This window comes from Macaca mulatta, chromosome 15 (assembly GCF_049350105.2).
Source record: "Macaca mulatta isolate MMU2019108-1 chromosome 15, T2T-MMU8v2.0, whole genome shotgun sequence".
Lineage (NCBI taxonomy): Eukaryota > Metazoa > Chordata > Mammalia > Primates > Cercopithecidae > Macaca > Macaca mulatta.
The window spans coordinates 19,381,939-19,397,822 of record NC_133420.1 but is presented as its reverse complement, the minus strand read 5'-3'; the positions used below and the strand labels follow the sequence as shown (position 1 = coordinate 19,397,822).

The 15,884-nt window shown below is 50.6% G+C and overlaps 1 long non-coding RNA gene across 1 annotated transcript; it reads left to right on the top strand.

The window, feature by feature from the left end:
* The first annotated feature begins 11,429 nt into the window (after window positions 1–11,429).
* On the top strand, window positions 11,430–15,125 carry LOC144335072 (uncharacterized). Its single transcript, XR_013405512.1, has 2 exons — window positions 11,430–11,736; window positions 14,116–15,125. It is a non-coding gene; the product is annotated as an uncharacterized LOC144335072 (long non-coding RNA).
* Window positions 15,126–15,884: the final 759 nt, after the last annotated feature.

Sequence of the window (15,884 nt, the reverse complement as noted above, 5' to 3'; positions counted from 1 at the left end):
GACAAAGAGAGCGTGCCTTGGATTAGAACAGGCCTACATGAGCCAGGCATTTTGCTAAGTGCTTTATATCCATTGTCTCTGATGCTTAAAATCATCCTGTGAGAAATTAGCATAATTATCCCCATCTTACAGATGAAGACGCTGAGACTCAGAGAGCAGACAAAGTGACTTGCACAAGGTCACACAGCTAGTAAGGGGCAGAACAGGGATTTGAGCTCAGGTCAGACCCAAGCTTGTGCTTTGCAATACTGCCTTTCTTGGCTGGGAAGAAGCAGGCAAGAGTTTAGAGTGGGCCAGGTGTGGTGGCTCATGCCTGTAATCCCAGCACTTTGGGAGGCTAAGGCAGGAGTTCGCTTGAGGCCAGGAGTTCAAGACCAGCCTAGGCAACGAAGAGAGACCACCCCCCCCCGCTTTCTTTTTTCTTTTCTTTTCTTTTTTTTTTTTTCCCCGAGATGGAGTCTCGCTCTGTCACCCAGGCTGGAGTGCACTGGCACAGTCTCAGCTCACTGCAACCTCTGCCTCCCGGGTTCAAGCAATTCTCCTGCCTCAGCCTCCTGAGTAGCTGGGACTACAGGAGCGTGCCACCACGCCCATCTTGGCCATGATGGTCTCAATCTCTTGACCTTGTGATCCACCTGTCCCAGTCTCCCAAAGTGCTGGGATTACAGGCGTGAGCCACTGCCCCCAGCCGAGAGACCCCCTTTTTGTTTAAAAATTAAAAATTATGTTCTGTGTTCCCAGAGGTAAATTTTTTTTTTTTTTTTTTTGAGACGGAGTCTGGCTCTGTAGCCCAGGCTGGAGTGCAGTGGCCGGATCTCAGCTCACTGCAAGCTCCGCCTCCCGGGTTCACGCCATTCTCCGGCCTCAGCCTCCCGAGTAGCTGGGACTACAGGCGCTGCCACCTCGCCCGGCTATTTTTTGTATTTCTTAGTAGAGACGGGGTTTCACCGTGTTAGCCAGGATGGTCTCGATCTCCTGACCTCGTGATCCGCCCATCTCGGCCTCCCAAAGTGCTGGGATTACAGGCTTGAGCCACCGCGCCCGGCCAAATTTTTTTTTTCTTGTTAAAAATAAATTTTGCCGGGCCAGGCGTGGTGGCTCACACCTGTAATCCCAGCACTTTGGGAGGCTGAGGAGGGCAGATCACCTGAGGTCGGGAGTTCAAGACGAGCCTGACCAAAATGGAGAAACCCCTCTCTACTAAAAATACAAAAAAATTAGCCAGGCATGGTGGCGCATGCCTGTAATCCAGCTACTTGGAAGGCTGAGGCAGGAGAATCACTTGAACCCGGGAGGCGGAAGTTGCGGTGAGCCAAGATTGCGCCATTGCACTCCAGCCTGGGCAACTAGAGCAAAACTCGGTCTCAAAAAAATAAATAAATTTTGCCGGGCGTGGTGGCTCATGCCTGTAATACCAGCACTATGGGAGGCCGAGGTGGGTGGATCTCCTGAGGTCAGTAGTTCGAGACCAGCCTGTCCAACATGGCAAAACCCTGTCAGTACTAAAAATACAAAAAAAACATGTCCCGAGATTGCGCCACAGGACTCCAGCCTGGGCAACAAGAGTGAAACTCCATCTCAAAAAAATAAAAAAGTAGGCCGGGTGCAGTGGCTCATGCCTGTAATCCCAGCACTTTGGGAGGCCAAGGAGGTCAGAGACAAGGTCAAGAGATTGAGACCATTCTGGCCAACATTATGAAACTCCAGCTCTACAAAAAATTCAAAATTTAGCTGTGCGTGGTAGCACGCACCTGTAGTCCCAGCTACTCTGGAGGCCGAGGCAGGAGAAACACTTGAACCCAGGAGGCAGAGGTTACAGTGAGCTGAGAGCACACCATTGCACTCCAGCCTGTTTGACAGAGCGAGACTCCATCTCAAAAATAAATAAATAAATAAATAATATAAATAAATTTTAGACCAGACTACAGGCTCATACTTGTAGTCCTATTACTTTGGGCAGCTGAGGCAGGCAGCTCACTTGAGGTCAAGAGTTTGAGACTAGCCTGGCCAACTTGGTGAAACTTGGTTTCTAAAAACCAGCCATACAAGTAAGACCTCGATTTGAGTCTCAGCTCTGCCCACTTACAAGCTGTGTGACTACAGGCAACTGACGTGGTCCCAATAAAGTGGAGATAATAGTAGCACTGTATTCACCAGGGTAATTAGCATTAACCAACTCAGCAAACCACCACAAAACCTCTGTGGCTGAACACAATAAAGGTATGTTTGTCTCAGTTTAATGAGGGTCTGGTAGCCCTCCTCTATTTTGAGCTATACCATCAGAACATGTGGCCACCAGAATGACCACAGCAGGGGAAGAGAGAGATGAAGACACACCAACTCCAAACCAACTCCCCCTTATTTGGGAGACATAACTTCTACTCACAGCTCCTTGTCTATAACTAGTCACTTGGCCCAAACTAGCCAAGAGGGAGGCTGGGAAATAAGGGTGAGCACACAGGCACTTCATAGGGAGTCAGCCACAAAAGACCCACCTCCAGAGGCGGCTTTGAGTATCTGGTGGGCAACTGCCCACAACCGGGCTCCTAGGGTTACAGTAGACAGCGACCCATTACCCCCACACCCTGCCATCAAGTATCCCATGCCTGTGCTCTGGTCCTGGTCCAGACTTCGGACCCTTGTCTCCATCTATCAGCTCTTCTAGATGAAACACACAGCCAGGTGTGGTGGCCCACGCCTGTAATCCCACCACTTTGGGAGGCCGAGGCAGGCAGATCACATGAGGCTAGGAATTCAAGATCAACCTGGCCAACATGGCAAAGCCCCATCTCTACTAAAAATCCAAAAAAAATTAGCCAGGCATGGGGGCACACGCCCGTAATCCCAGCTACTCAGGAGTCTGAGGCAGAGAATCGCTTGAACCTGGGAGGTCGAGGTTGCAGTGAGCCGAGATCACACCATTGCACTGCAGCCTGGGCAACAGAGCGAGATTCTGTCTCAAAAAGAAACACACACACAAAAAGTACAAGCCTCAGTGACAGTGGCCCCAGGCAGCGGGCATTCTCATTTCTGGGATTTCCTTGTCATTTCTTACACTTTCTGCTTTCTCCTCGTCATGTCAACAGGTTTTCACAACCACCTTTGAACTAAGTTCCATAATTGTTCCCATTTGGATGAGGAAACAGGTTCTGAGAGCGGAAACGACCTATCAAAGTCCCACAGTGAGTCAGGGGCAGCTGGAACCAGCACCCAGGTCTGTCTAACCCCTTTCCACACACAAGGCCTTGCACCAGACTCTTACCAAACCAGATGCCCCTGGGAACAAGATTTTGTCAGATTCACATCAGACGACATCATTTCCACCTGCACATCTCACACGCTCAGCACTTGCCTTGATGAACATGGCTGCTCCTGTTCCCTTAGGTCTTGGGTGAGCGCGAATGACCTCACTGGAGATAGAACCAGGACTGGCCGGGCGCGGTGGCTCAAGCCTGTAATCCCAGCACTTTGGGAGGCCGAGACGGGCGGATCACGAGGTCAGGAGATCGAGACCATCCTGGCTAACACAATGAAACCCCGTCTCTACTAAAAATACAAAAAAATTAGCCGGGCGAGGTGGCGGGCGCCTGTAGTCCCAGCTACTCGGGAGGCTGAGGCAGGAGAATGGCGTAAACCCGGGAGGCGGAGCTTGCAGTGAGCCGAGATAGTGCCACTGCACTCCAGCCTGGGCGACAGAGCGAGACTCCGTCTCAAAAAAAAAAAAAAAAAAAAAAAAAAGAACCAGGACTGTGAGGGGCTTCAGAGGCTCTCATGTATCTTAGGTCCCACCCAGCTTTTTAAAATTTTATTTATCTATTTTATTTTGAGATGGAATTTTGCTCTTGTTCCCCAGGCCGGAGTGCAGTGGTGCAATCTTGGGTCACTGCAAACTCCGCCTCCCGGGTTCAAGTGATTCTCCCACCTCAGCCTCCTGAATAGCTGGGATTACAGACACGCGCCACCACACCTGGCTGATTTTTGTATTTATAGTAGAGACTGGGTTTCACCTTGTTGGTCAGGCTGGTCTCCAACTCCTGACCTCGGGTGATCCACCTGCCTCAGCCTCCCAAAGTGCTGGGATTACAGGCGTGAGCCACCGTGCCTGGCCCAGTCCCACCCAGCTTTTGCCTTGCCTGAGACAATGAGTGCCTGAGTGCCTTACCTGCTCTCCTCCCTTAATGTTCTGGGCCACATGGGTTTGTCTTTTGTGTTTTTATTTGTTTGTTATTTTTCTTTTTTTTTTTGAGACAGAGTCTCACTCTGTCGCCCAGGCTGGAGTGCAGTGGCCGGATCTCAGCTCACTGCAAGCTCCGCCTCCTGGGTTTAGGCCATTCTCCTGCCTCAGCCTCCCCAGTAGCTGGGACTACAGGCACCTGCCACCTCGCCCGGCTAGTTTTTTGTATTTTTTAGTAGAGACGAGTTTCACCATGTTAGCCAGGATGGTCTCAATCTCTTGACCTCGTGATCCGCCCGTCTCGGCCTCCCAAAGTGCTGGGATTACAGGCTTAAGCCACCGCGCCCGGCCTATTTGTTTGTTTGTTTGTTTGTTTTTTTGAGACAGAGTCTCGCTTAGTCGCCCAGGCTGGAGTGCAATGGCGCGATCTCGGCTCACTGCAAGCTCCGCCTCCCTGGTTCACACCATTCTCCTGCCTCAGCCTCCCGAGTAGCTGGGACTACAGGTGCCCGCCGCCTCGCCTGGCTAATTTTTTGCATTTTTAGTAGAGACGGGGTTTCACCGTGTTAGCCAGGATGGTCTCGATCTCCTGACCTCGTGATCCGCCCGCCTCGGCCTCCCAAAGTGCTGGGATTACAGGCATGAGCCACCACACCCGGCCTTGTTTGTTTTTTAAAACAGGGTCTCACTCTGTCGCCACAGGCTGGAGTACAGTGGCGCAACCCTAGCTCACTGCAACCTCCACCTCCTGGGTTCAAGCAATTCTCCTGCTGCAGCCTCCCAAGTAGCTGGGATCACAGGTGGCCACCCCTATGCCTGGCTAATTTTTGTATTTTCAGTAGAGACAGGATTTAACTATGTTGCCAGGCTGGTCTCAAACTCCTGACCTCAAGTGATCCGTCCATCTCAGCCTCCCAGAGTGCTGGGATTATAGGAATGAGCCACCATGCCTGGCCGGCCACCTGGTTTTATGGTGGAGAAGGAGGAGGAGGAAGAGAGGGAAGCGGCCAGGTTCTGAATGGGTGGGAGCCCCATGAGAGGTGAGCCCTTCCTTGAGTTTTTCTCACCTTACACCATGTTCTCTATGTGGAGAGCTGGCTGGTCTTGCCTCTTCCTACACAAAAAATCTGTCAGGGCCAGGTTCTGGGGAGCCCCGGTATCTGGGTCCCTGCCACACAGTGTTCGCCTGCCTGTCAGCGGGAGGTCAGAGACTCAAGCAGCCATGACAATATGGATAAAATGCGGCCACAGGGCTATGGAAGCACATTGGAGCTGCATCCAACCAATATGGGACACTGGGAAACTTCCCAGGCTTCGGGAAGAGACATCCATGTCTGTCCAGTAGGAGGCAGCCAGGTAAGAATGTGGGACAGGGCTGCACGCCTGTAATCCCAGCACTTTGGGAGGCTGAGGCAGGTGGATCACCTGAGGTCAGGAGTTGGAGACCAGCCTGGGCAACATGGCAAAACCCCGTCTCTACTAAAAATATAAAAATTAGCCGGGCCTGGTGGCACACATCTGTAATCCCAGCTTCTCAGGAGGCTGAGGCAAGAGAATCACTTGAACCCGGGAGGCAGAGGTTGCAGTGAGCCAAGATTGTACCACTGCACTCCAGCCTAAGCAACAGAGGGAGACTCTGTCTCAAAAGAAAAAAGAATGTGGGAGAGTATTCCAGAGGCAGAAAACTTAGTTGGTCCAGGACACAAAGGGATTTGGTCTGGTTGAAAGGTGATCAGGGATGGCGATTTGCAGGCTATGTCCGCTTGGATTCTTGGTGCAAGATGAAAGCCTTCCCCAAACACAATTGTAACCCAGCTCTGCATTTTGGTTCAATCTTGAGGCACCCAGGGAGGACGCTTGGAAGGAAAGCATCCACCTGGGTCTGTTTCTCTTGTGTGAGCTCATCTCGCGCAGGTGTCTTAGTGGGCACGGCCTCGAGGGGGCAGTGTCCACTCAGAGATGTGCTCAACTGCCCTGGGAAGCAAGCCCTGGGAGGGCCTTGTTGGAAAGATTCCAGCCTGCCAGGCCAGATTCGTGAAGGCTGAATCCTCAGAACACATAGAAGAGGGGTTCTCTGGTAGCACCCCTCTTAGGAGTTTGAAGTGACAAGATGCGGATCCCTCAGGGTGTGCCCCCATGTGCTGGAAAACAGGTGGCAGAGGTTACTCTGCCTGGTGTGTACACATACATGGTTTGTTTGATCATATCCGGTATCAACCCTACTCGAAAATATTTATCATCCGGCACCTACAGAGTTCAAAATACTAACACAGTACAGCCTGCACTGTTGTCCCTAGGGACTGAAGGGGTCATTTTTGGGTGGCCTGACACAGAAATGTGTCACAGAGCAGTGTCACCAAATAGTGCCCCACTCTAGTTTTGCTCAGAAGGGGCCACATCAGCTGGGCACGGTGTGGTGGCTCATGCCTATAATCCTAGCACTTTGGGAGGCCAAAGCGGGACAATCAATTGAGCCCAGGATTTCGAGACCACCTTGGCAACATAGTGAGACCTCGCCTCCACAAAAATTTTTTAAGTAGCCAAGCATGGGCCGGGCGCGGTGGTCATGCCTGTAATCCCAGCACTTTGGGAGGCCAAGGCAGGCAGATCACGAGGTCAGGAGATTGAGACCATCCTGGCTAACACGGTGAAACCCCATCTCTACTAAAAGTACAAAAAATTAGCTGGGCGTGGTGGCGGGCGCCTGTAGTCCCAGCTACTCGGGAGGCTGAGGCAGGAGAATGGTGTGAGCCTGGGAGGCGGGGTTTGCAGTGAGCCGAGATCACACCACTGCACTCCAGCCTGGGCGACAGAGTGAGACTCCATCTCAAAAAAAAAAAAAAAAAAAAAAAAAAAAAGCCAAGCATGGTGGTGCCCAGCTACTCAGGAGGTTGAAGTAGGGAGGATCTATCGAGCTCAGGAGGTCAAGGCTGCAGTGAACCATGATCACACATTGCACTCTAGCATGGGTGATACAGTGAGGCCCTGTCTCAAAAAAAAGGAGGGGCCACTTGGGGAGAGAGGGAAGGGAGGAAGCCCAGGCCAAGGGCCCAGTGCCCTCTGTGGTTGGGGCTAAGAGATGTTAGGGCCCCCGACCCTGATTTTTTGGAGAAATTGGGAGGAAAGCTCCAGGTTCCATGTCATGTGGATGGACCTGAGAATGAGGTGAAAGGTAACAATCACACACCCAAACCAGTTTTGAGCCAAAGGTTTCACCAGATAAGGGATTGATGGCCACAATCTCCAGCACGTATGCAATTCTGCGAGGCAGATGGGGAGCTGAGTTACCACGCCCCACAATATCTCATTGACTGCCCCCAACAACAGAGAGTGGTTGAGAGTCCCCATTTCCAAATGGAGCAAACTGAGGCTCAGAAGCGTGCAGAGAAGCAGCGAAGCTATCTGACTCCAGAACCTGGCTAAGTAGCCACAGTGTGCTGCCTGCCTCCCCAGTGGAGCCTCTTGAGTCTCTTATCTGAGGTCATGCATTACTAAAACAGGAATCAGAACTTGAACGCAGCGCTCTCCAAGCCCTTAAGCCTCAGGTCTTAACCACAGAGCCCTGCTATGTTTGTTGTATGTTGTATCTGCCCAGGGCCCTGACCTAGCGGCCAGGTCAGTGGCCAGAAATGAACAGCCTCTGCCTTGGACTTGGCCTGGGCCCCTCCTTCCTGGTTCCTGTAGGCAGCCTGCTTGGCTTCCTTTCCAGTGAGCCTCTCATTCCTAACATGAGCAAGTCTGGACAGGAGTGAAGTCCCTCCTGACCTTTGACTCCTTCAGCTTCTCGTGTTCATCCCACAATCCCAAAAGTTCTTGGCGGAATAATCATTGTGGCAGCTAATGAGCACACTCTAACTTGGAGAACATTCCCTGTGCCAGACCCTGAGCCTAACGCTCTGCCTATCACATGTGTTCCTCATGGTCACCCTGAGAGGCAGTTAGAGTTGTCCTCATTCTCCAAATGAAGTAAATGAGGCTCAGAGAGGTTAAGTCACTTTCCCAAGGAAGCACAGCTAAGGAGCAGACTCACAGGTTGAAGGGGTTTCAAACACTTGCTCTTTAAAGGCCAGGCTAATTCCCAAACTTCTGAATATCACAATTATCTGAGAGGGATTTTTTTTTTTTTTTTCCTGAGACAGGGTCTTGCTCCGTTACCCAAGCTGGAGTGCAGTGGTGTGATCAGGGCTTACTACAGCCTCAACCTTTCAGATTCAAGCCATCTTGCCACCTCAGCCTCCTGAGTAGCGCATGCCCCCACGTCCAACTCATTTTTGTATTTTTTATAGAGATTGTGTCACCCTATGTTGCCCAAGATGATCTTGAACTCCTGGGCTCAAGCAATCCGTTCACCTCAGCTTCCCAAACTGCTGGGATTGAGAGGGATTTTAAAAATAAAGATTTGGGGCTGGGTGCCTATAATCTCAGCATTTTGGGAGGCTAAGGTGGGAGGATCACTGGAGGCCAGAAGTTCAACACCAGCTTGGGCAACATAGCAAAATCCCATCTCTACAAAAAATACAAAAATTAGCCAGGTGTGGTGCCATATCCCTGTGGTTCCAGCTACTTAGGAGGCTGAGGCAGGAGGATCCAGGTCGAGGCTACAGTGAGCCGAGATCACGCCACTGCACTCCAGCCTGGGTGACAGAATGAGACCCTGTCTCTAATAAATAAATAAAGATGTGGGTATCCAACCTCTAGGAATCCTGACTTTGCAGGCCCAAAAATATATTTTAATAAACTCCTTGGGTGTTTTTCTGTTTTTTGTTTTGTTTCGTTTTTTTTTTTTTTTTTTTTTTTTTTGAGATGGAGTCTCGCTCTGTCGCCCAGGCTGGAGTGCAGTGACCGGATCTCAGCTCACTGCAAGCTCCACCTCCCAGGTTTACGCCATTCTCCTGCCTCAGCCTCCTGAGTAGCTGGGACTACAGGCGCCCGCCACCTTGCCCGGCTAGTTTTTTGTATTTTTAGTAGAGACGGGGTTTCACCGTGTTAGCCAGGATGGTCTCGATCTCCTGACCTCGTGATCCGCCCGTCTCGGCCTCCCAAAGTGCTGGGATTACAGGCTTGAGCCACCGCGCCCGGCCTGTTTCGTTTTTTTGATACAGAGTTTCGCTCTTGTTGCCCAGGCTGGAGTGCAATGGCACAATCTCAGCTCACTGCAAGCTCCGCCTCCCCGGTTCAAGCGATTCTCCTGTCCCAGCCTCCCAAGTAGCTAGGATTACAGGCATGTGCCACCATGCCCAGCTAATTTTGTATTTTTAGTAGAGACAGGGTTTCACCATGTTGGTCAGGCTGATCTCGAACTCCTGACCTCAAGTGATCCACTTGCCTCAGCCTCCCAAAGTGCTGGGATTACAAGCGTGAGCTACCGTGCCTGGCCCCTTGGGTGTTCTTGGTACATTGTTCTGTGCGTGTACCTTGATGGTTGATGAAATTGCTTCTTCTGACCAGCACTAATCACATCCTCTGAAATCCTGCCTCAAAACCAGCCCATCTTCAAACACATCTACACAGTCACCTGATCCTAAAATGCTGGCTGTGGTCTGTGCTAGATCAAACCCAGGCATGATTTTTATCTGGATTTGCCCCAGAGCTGTCTCCCAGACCCTGGCATTTGCTGGCTCCATTCATTCCCTGGAGTTTACTCGCTCCTCCACCCTCCACCCTTGAACCAGCAAACTTGCCCAGCTGGTTTGCCAGGGAGGAGCAAGACCTGTTTTCCCATCTTAGGGCTCTTCTCGCTTCTGATTTCATAGGTGGTCAGAAAATACATGGAGGGTTAGAATTGGGGACTGCTGGAAGAGGAGTGCAGGCAGGAGGTCACTGTGACCTCAGCCTGCTTTACAGACCCCATGGCTGCTGGAAGGCCCTGGGACAGCACCCCCGCCCCCACCACTCACCACACCCTGGCTGCCTACCTTCGATGCTTGTCTCCTAATCAGCCTCCACCACCCATAGCAGCATCTGGATCCAGAGTCACTCAGATAGGAGCTCCTTTGGTGTGACTAAGGTTAGTCCTTCCTGTTACCCAGCCTATCTCTGGGATAAGTTTCCAGGCTCCTGCTAAAGTGCTCAGAGGGCCCAGGTGCGGTGGCTCACACCTGTAATCCCAACACTTTGGGAGGCCAAGGTGGGTGGATCACTTGAGGTCAGGAGTTCAAGACCAGCCTGGCCAACATGGTGAAACCCCATCTCCACTAAAAATACAAAATTTAGCTAGGCATGGTGGTGCGGGCCTGTAATCCCAGCTATTCGGGAGACTGAGGCAGGAGAATCGCTTGAACTCTGGAGGCAGTGATTGCAGTGAACCGAGATCACTCCATTGCACTCCAGCCTGGGCAACAAGAGGGAAACTCCATCTCAAGGAAAAAAAAAAAAATTAAATTAAATTAAATTTAAAAAAAAATAAAGTGCTCAGAGGATGGAGTTAGTCAGGGACTAACAGAATGTTTCAGAGGAAATCAAGACATTGATGATATGGTGGCAGGGATGGGTTTTTTTTGTTTGTTTTTTAAACTATGGCCAAACAGAAAGCTCAACAGGCCATGTCATGGAGATAGACTATGTAGATATAGGCCGGGCTAGTAGCTTCACCTTACCTGGCCTCAGTTTCTTCATCCATAAAATAGGTCATATCATGTCTGCTGTAGTCACTTCTGAAGGGCTCATCTGTATGGAGACTGACTTAATGACTGTAAAGTTGTAGGTAAAATGTCAGCTCATTAGTATGATGACATTTCGTGTGTCCCAAGCATATTCCTGGCCCTGGGGAAATGCAAGGTTGTTATAGCTTAAAGTAGGACTTCAGTGATCTGACACTCCAGGTGCCTGGGAGGGCTGCTGCAGTGGGGTCTGAGGAGGGCTGGGGATGAGTAGAGAGGGGGCACTTAAGAGAGGGAAGTGGGCTGGGGAGAGTAGAGGGGAAAGCTGACCTGGAAAGCTGCAGTTAGGTAGGCATTTGCATTCCTTCCACAGTATTCTTTCAGGCACTGCTCTAAACTCTAGGGATGCAAAAGTGAGCAAAGCAGACATCTCTGCCCTCCTAGAATTTCATTCTAGGGTGAAAGGAGACAGATAATAAACCAGATAAAAAATAAATATTTGTTCAGATGGTGATAAGGGCTAGAGAGAAAAATAAATCAGGAAAGAGGGATGAGACCTGAAGCTCACCAAATGTGAGTCTCCCTGCCTCTCCCAAATATATATTGAATGAATTCAAATTTGGGTCCGGGGCCTAGGAAGCAGAGCATTCAGGAACATTTCTTTCTTTTTTTTTTTTTTTTTTTTTGAGACAGAGTCTCCTTCTGTCACCTAGATTGGAGTGTAGTGACATGATCTTGGCTCACTGCAACCTCTACCTCTGCCTCCCCGGTTCAAGCGATCTGCCTGCCTCAGCCTCCCAAGTAGCTAGGATTACAGGTATGAGGCACTGCATGGCCTCTGGGGCAGTTTTAAATAAAGTGAGACATCAGTGCAATGAAGACTTGTTGGAGGTAAGAGAGGGAGCCGTGGCTCCCTGGGGGAAGCCCCCTGGGAGAAGAGTGTTCTAGGCAGGGGAACAGCAAGTGGAAAAGGTCCTGGGGCAGGTGTGATCGGGAACAGTGAAGAAGCCAACATGGGCCGGGCACAGTGGAGTGCGCCTATAATCCCAGCTACTCAGGAGGCCGAGGCAGGAGGATTGCTTGAGCCTAGGAGTTTGATATCAGCCTGGGCAACATATCAAGACCTCATCTCTATTAACAAATTAAAAGAAAAAAGAGGCTGAGCATGGTGGCTCACGCCTGTAATCCCAGCACTTTGGGAGGTCTAGGCAACTAGATCACCTGAGGTCAAGAGTTCCAGACCAGCCTGGCCAACATGGTGAAACCCCATCTCTACTAAAAATACAAAATTACCTGGGCATGGTGGTGGGACGTCTGTAATCCCAGCTACTTGGGAGACTGAGGCAGGAGAATCGCTTGAACCCAAGGCAGATGTTGCAGTGAGCTGAGATCATGTCACTGCAAGCCAGCCTGGGTGACAGAGCAAGTCTCAAAAAAAAAAAAAAAAAAAAAAAAAGGGAAAGAAAAAAGAAGCTAGGGCTGGGCCCGGTGGCTCATGATGCCTGTAATCCCAGCACTTTGGGAGGCCGAGGCATGCAGATCACAAGGTCAGGAGTTCAAGACCAGCCTGGCCAACATGGTGAAACCCTGTCTCTACTAAAAATAGAAAAATTAGCTGGGTGTGGTGGCGTGCCTGTAATCCCAGCTACTTGGGAGGCTGAGGCATGATAATCACTTGAACCTGGGAGGCAGTGATTGCAATGAGCTGAGATTGTGCCATTGCACTCCAGCCTGGGCGACAGGAGTGAGACTCTGTCTCAAAAAAAAAAAAAAAAAAAGAGAAGGCTATGTGGACTCAGCAAGGGCATCAATGGGGAGAGCAGAGAAGTTAAGAGGGAGTGGAGTAGGGGGTGCAGATCATGAGGGTTTCAGGCCACTTAAGGACTTGGGCTTCTGTTTATTTATGTATGTATTTATTTAGAGATGACAGGGTCTCACTCTGTTGCCCAGGCTGGAGTACAGTGGCGAGATCACTGCTCACTGTAGCATCAACTTCCTGGGGTCAAACTTTCCTCACACTTCAGTCCCCCAAACAGCTAAGGACTACAGGTGTGTGCCACCACACCTGGCTAATTTTTTATTTTTTGTAGAAATGGTTCTTACTTTGTTGCCTAGGCTGGTATCCAACTTCTGTCCTCAAGCAATCCTCCTGCCTCAGCCTCCCGAAGTGCTGGGATTAAAGGCACCCGGCCTTGGGTTTCTATTCTAAGTGAGATGGGAAGGGCACAAATGTGATAAGATCCAATTGCACTTTTTTTTTTCTTCCTTTGAGACGGAGTTTCGCTCTTGTTGCCCAGGCTGGAGTGCAATGGCGCGATCTCGGCTCACCGCAACCCCTGCCTCCTGAGTTCAAGCTATTTTCCTGCCTCAGCCTCTTAAGTAGCTGGGATTACAGGCATGCGCCACCACACCCAGCTAATTTTGTATTTTTTTTTTTTTTCGAGACGGAGTCTAGCTCTGTTGCCCAGCCTGGAGTGCAGTGGCCGGATCTCAACTCACTGCAAGCTCTACCTCCCAGGTTTATGCCATTCTCCTGCCTCAGCCTCCCAAGTAGCTGGGACTACAGGCGCCCGCCACCTCGCCCGGCTAGCTTTTTGTATTTTTTTAGTAGAGACGGGGTTTCACTGTGTTAGCCAGGATGGTCTCGATCTCCTGACCTCGTGATCCGCCCGTCTCGGCCTCCCAAAGTGCTGGGATTACAGGCTTGAGCCACTGCGCCCAGCCCTAATTTTGTATTTTTAGTAGAGACGGGGTTTCTCCACGTTGGTCAGGCTGGTCTCGAACTCCCAACCTCAGATAATCCTCCCGCCTCGGCCTCCCAAAGTGCTGGGATTACAGGCATGAGCCACCGCGTATGGCCCAATTGCACTTTTAGAGGAGACTTCTGTCCACTGAGTGGAAGAAGACCAAGAGCAGCAGGTGAATGGTGAGAAGTGGTCAGATTCTGGAAACACTCGTATTTTGAAGTCAGGGCCTGATGATTTAATAATGGGGTATAGCCAGGCACGGTGCCTCACTCCTGTAATCCCAGCTACTTGGGAGATTGAGGTGGGAGAATCACTTGAACCCAGGAGTGGAGGTTGCAGTGAGCCAAGATCGTGCCATTGGGCGCCCAGCCTAGGTGACAAAGCAAGACTCCGTCTCAAAAAAATAAAAATAAAAATAAAATGGGGTATGGGCCAGGTGCAGTGGTTCACACCTGTTATCTCAGCACTTTGGGAGGCCAAGGTGCATCACTTGAGGTCAGGAGTTCGAGACCAGCCTGGCCAAGATGGTGAAACCCTGTCTCTACTAAAAATACAAAAATTAGCTGGGCATGGTGGTGATTGCTTGTAGTCCCAGCTACTTGGGAGGCTGAGCCAGAACTGCTTGAACTGGGAGGTGGAGGTTTTACAGTGAGCTGAGATTGCACCACTGTACTCCAGCCTTGGCGATGGAGTGACATTCTGTCTCAAAAAAAAAAAAAAAAAAAAAGGGGGTATGCACAGCGGTTTACACCTATACTCCCAGCACTTTGGGAGACAGAGGTGGGCAGTTCACAAGGTCAAGAGTTCGAGACCAGCCTGGCCCAACATGGTGAAACCCCGTCTCTACTAAAAATACAAAAATTAGCCGGGCACGGTAGCATGCACCTGTGGTCCCAGCTACTTGGGAGGCTGACACAGGAGAATTACTTGAACCTGGGAGGCAGAGGCTGCAGTGAGCCAAGATCATGCCACTGCACTCCAGCCGGGGCGACAGAGTGATACTCAGTCTCAAAAAATAAACAAATAAATACGGGGTCTGAGGAAAGGGAACCTTGCTAGGATTTTGACCTGAGCAACTAGAAGGGTGAAGCTGTGATGCACTGGAGTGAGGAAGTCCCTGGGAAGAGCCGGTCTTGGGGGAAGATGAGGAGTTAGGATTCAGAAGAGTTTAGTTTGAGATGCAAACACAGCTCCTAAGTGGAAATGTTAAAGTAACAGTGGAATGGAGTTCATGGGAGAAGTCAGGCTGAAGGTGTAAAAATGGGTACCATCAGTATAGTGAATGCATCAATGCTATTAAAAACCATGGTGGGCCGGGTGTGGTGGCTCACGCCTGTAACCCCAGCACTTTGGGAGGCTGAGGCGGGCGGATCACAAGGTCAGGAGATCGAGACCATCCTGGCGAACACGGTGAAACCCCGTCTCTACTAAAAATACAAAAATATTAGCCGGGCGTGGTGACGGGCGCCTGTAGTCCCAGCTTCTCAGGAGGCTGAGGCAGGAGAATGGCGTGAACCCGGGAGGCGACAGAGCTTGCAGTGAGTGGAGATCGTGCCACTGCACTCCAGCCTGAGAGACAGAGCGAGACTCCGTCTCAAACAAACAAACAAAAAAAACAACAAAAAAAAACCTATGGTGGCCAGGTGCAGTGGCTCATACGTGTAATCCCAATACTTTGGGAGACTGAGGTGAGCAGATCACTTGAGTCAAGGAGTTTGAGACTAGCTTGGGCAACATGGCAAAACCCTGTCTCTACAAAAAATACAAAAATTAGACAGGCATGGTGGCTCGCACCTGTGGTCCCAGCTCCTCGGGTGGCTGAGGCATGATAATCGCTTCAACCTGGGAGGTGGAGGTTGCAGTGAGCTGAGAACACACCACTGCACAACAGAGCGAGACTGGGCAACAGAGTGAGACTCTATATCAAAACAATAAGAAAAACCATGGCAATATCGAGTTGATGTCACCAAGGGACTGGGTGTGGGCAGAGGAAGAGCCAGGGCCAGAGAAGAGCTCAGGAGAGGAGGAGCCCCACAAAGGAGACTGAGAAGGAACCAGGGAGGGAGATGGGGAGACCAGGAGGAGCCTCCTGAAGGCAGTGTCTTTTGGGAGGAGTCAGTGACCAGCTGTGTGAGATGCTGCTGAGAAGGAGCTGCTGGATTTAACAAGGAGGAGGTAGGTCATTGTTGACCTTGACAAGAGTCATTTCAGGAACGTGTTGGCGAGGGAAAGTCTGATTAGCATGGATTCAGGGGAACGTGGGAAGAGAGGAACTGGGGACAGTGACTAGAGACCACCTTTCCAGGAGTTTTGCTCTAAAGGAGGCAGAGGAATGCAGTAATCGTAAAGAGTTATGAGGTCAAG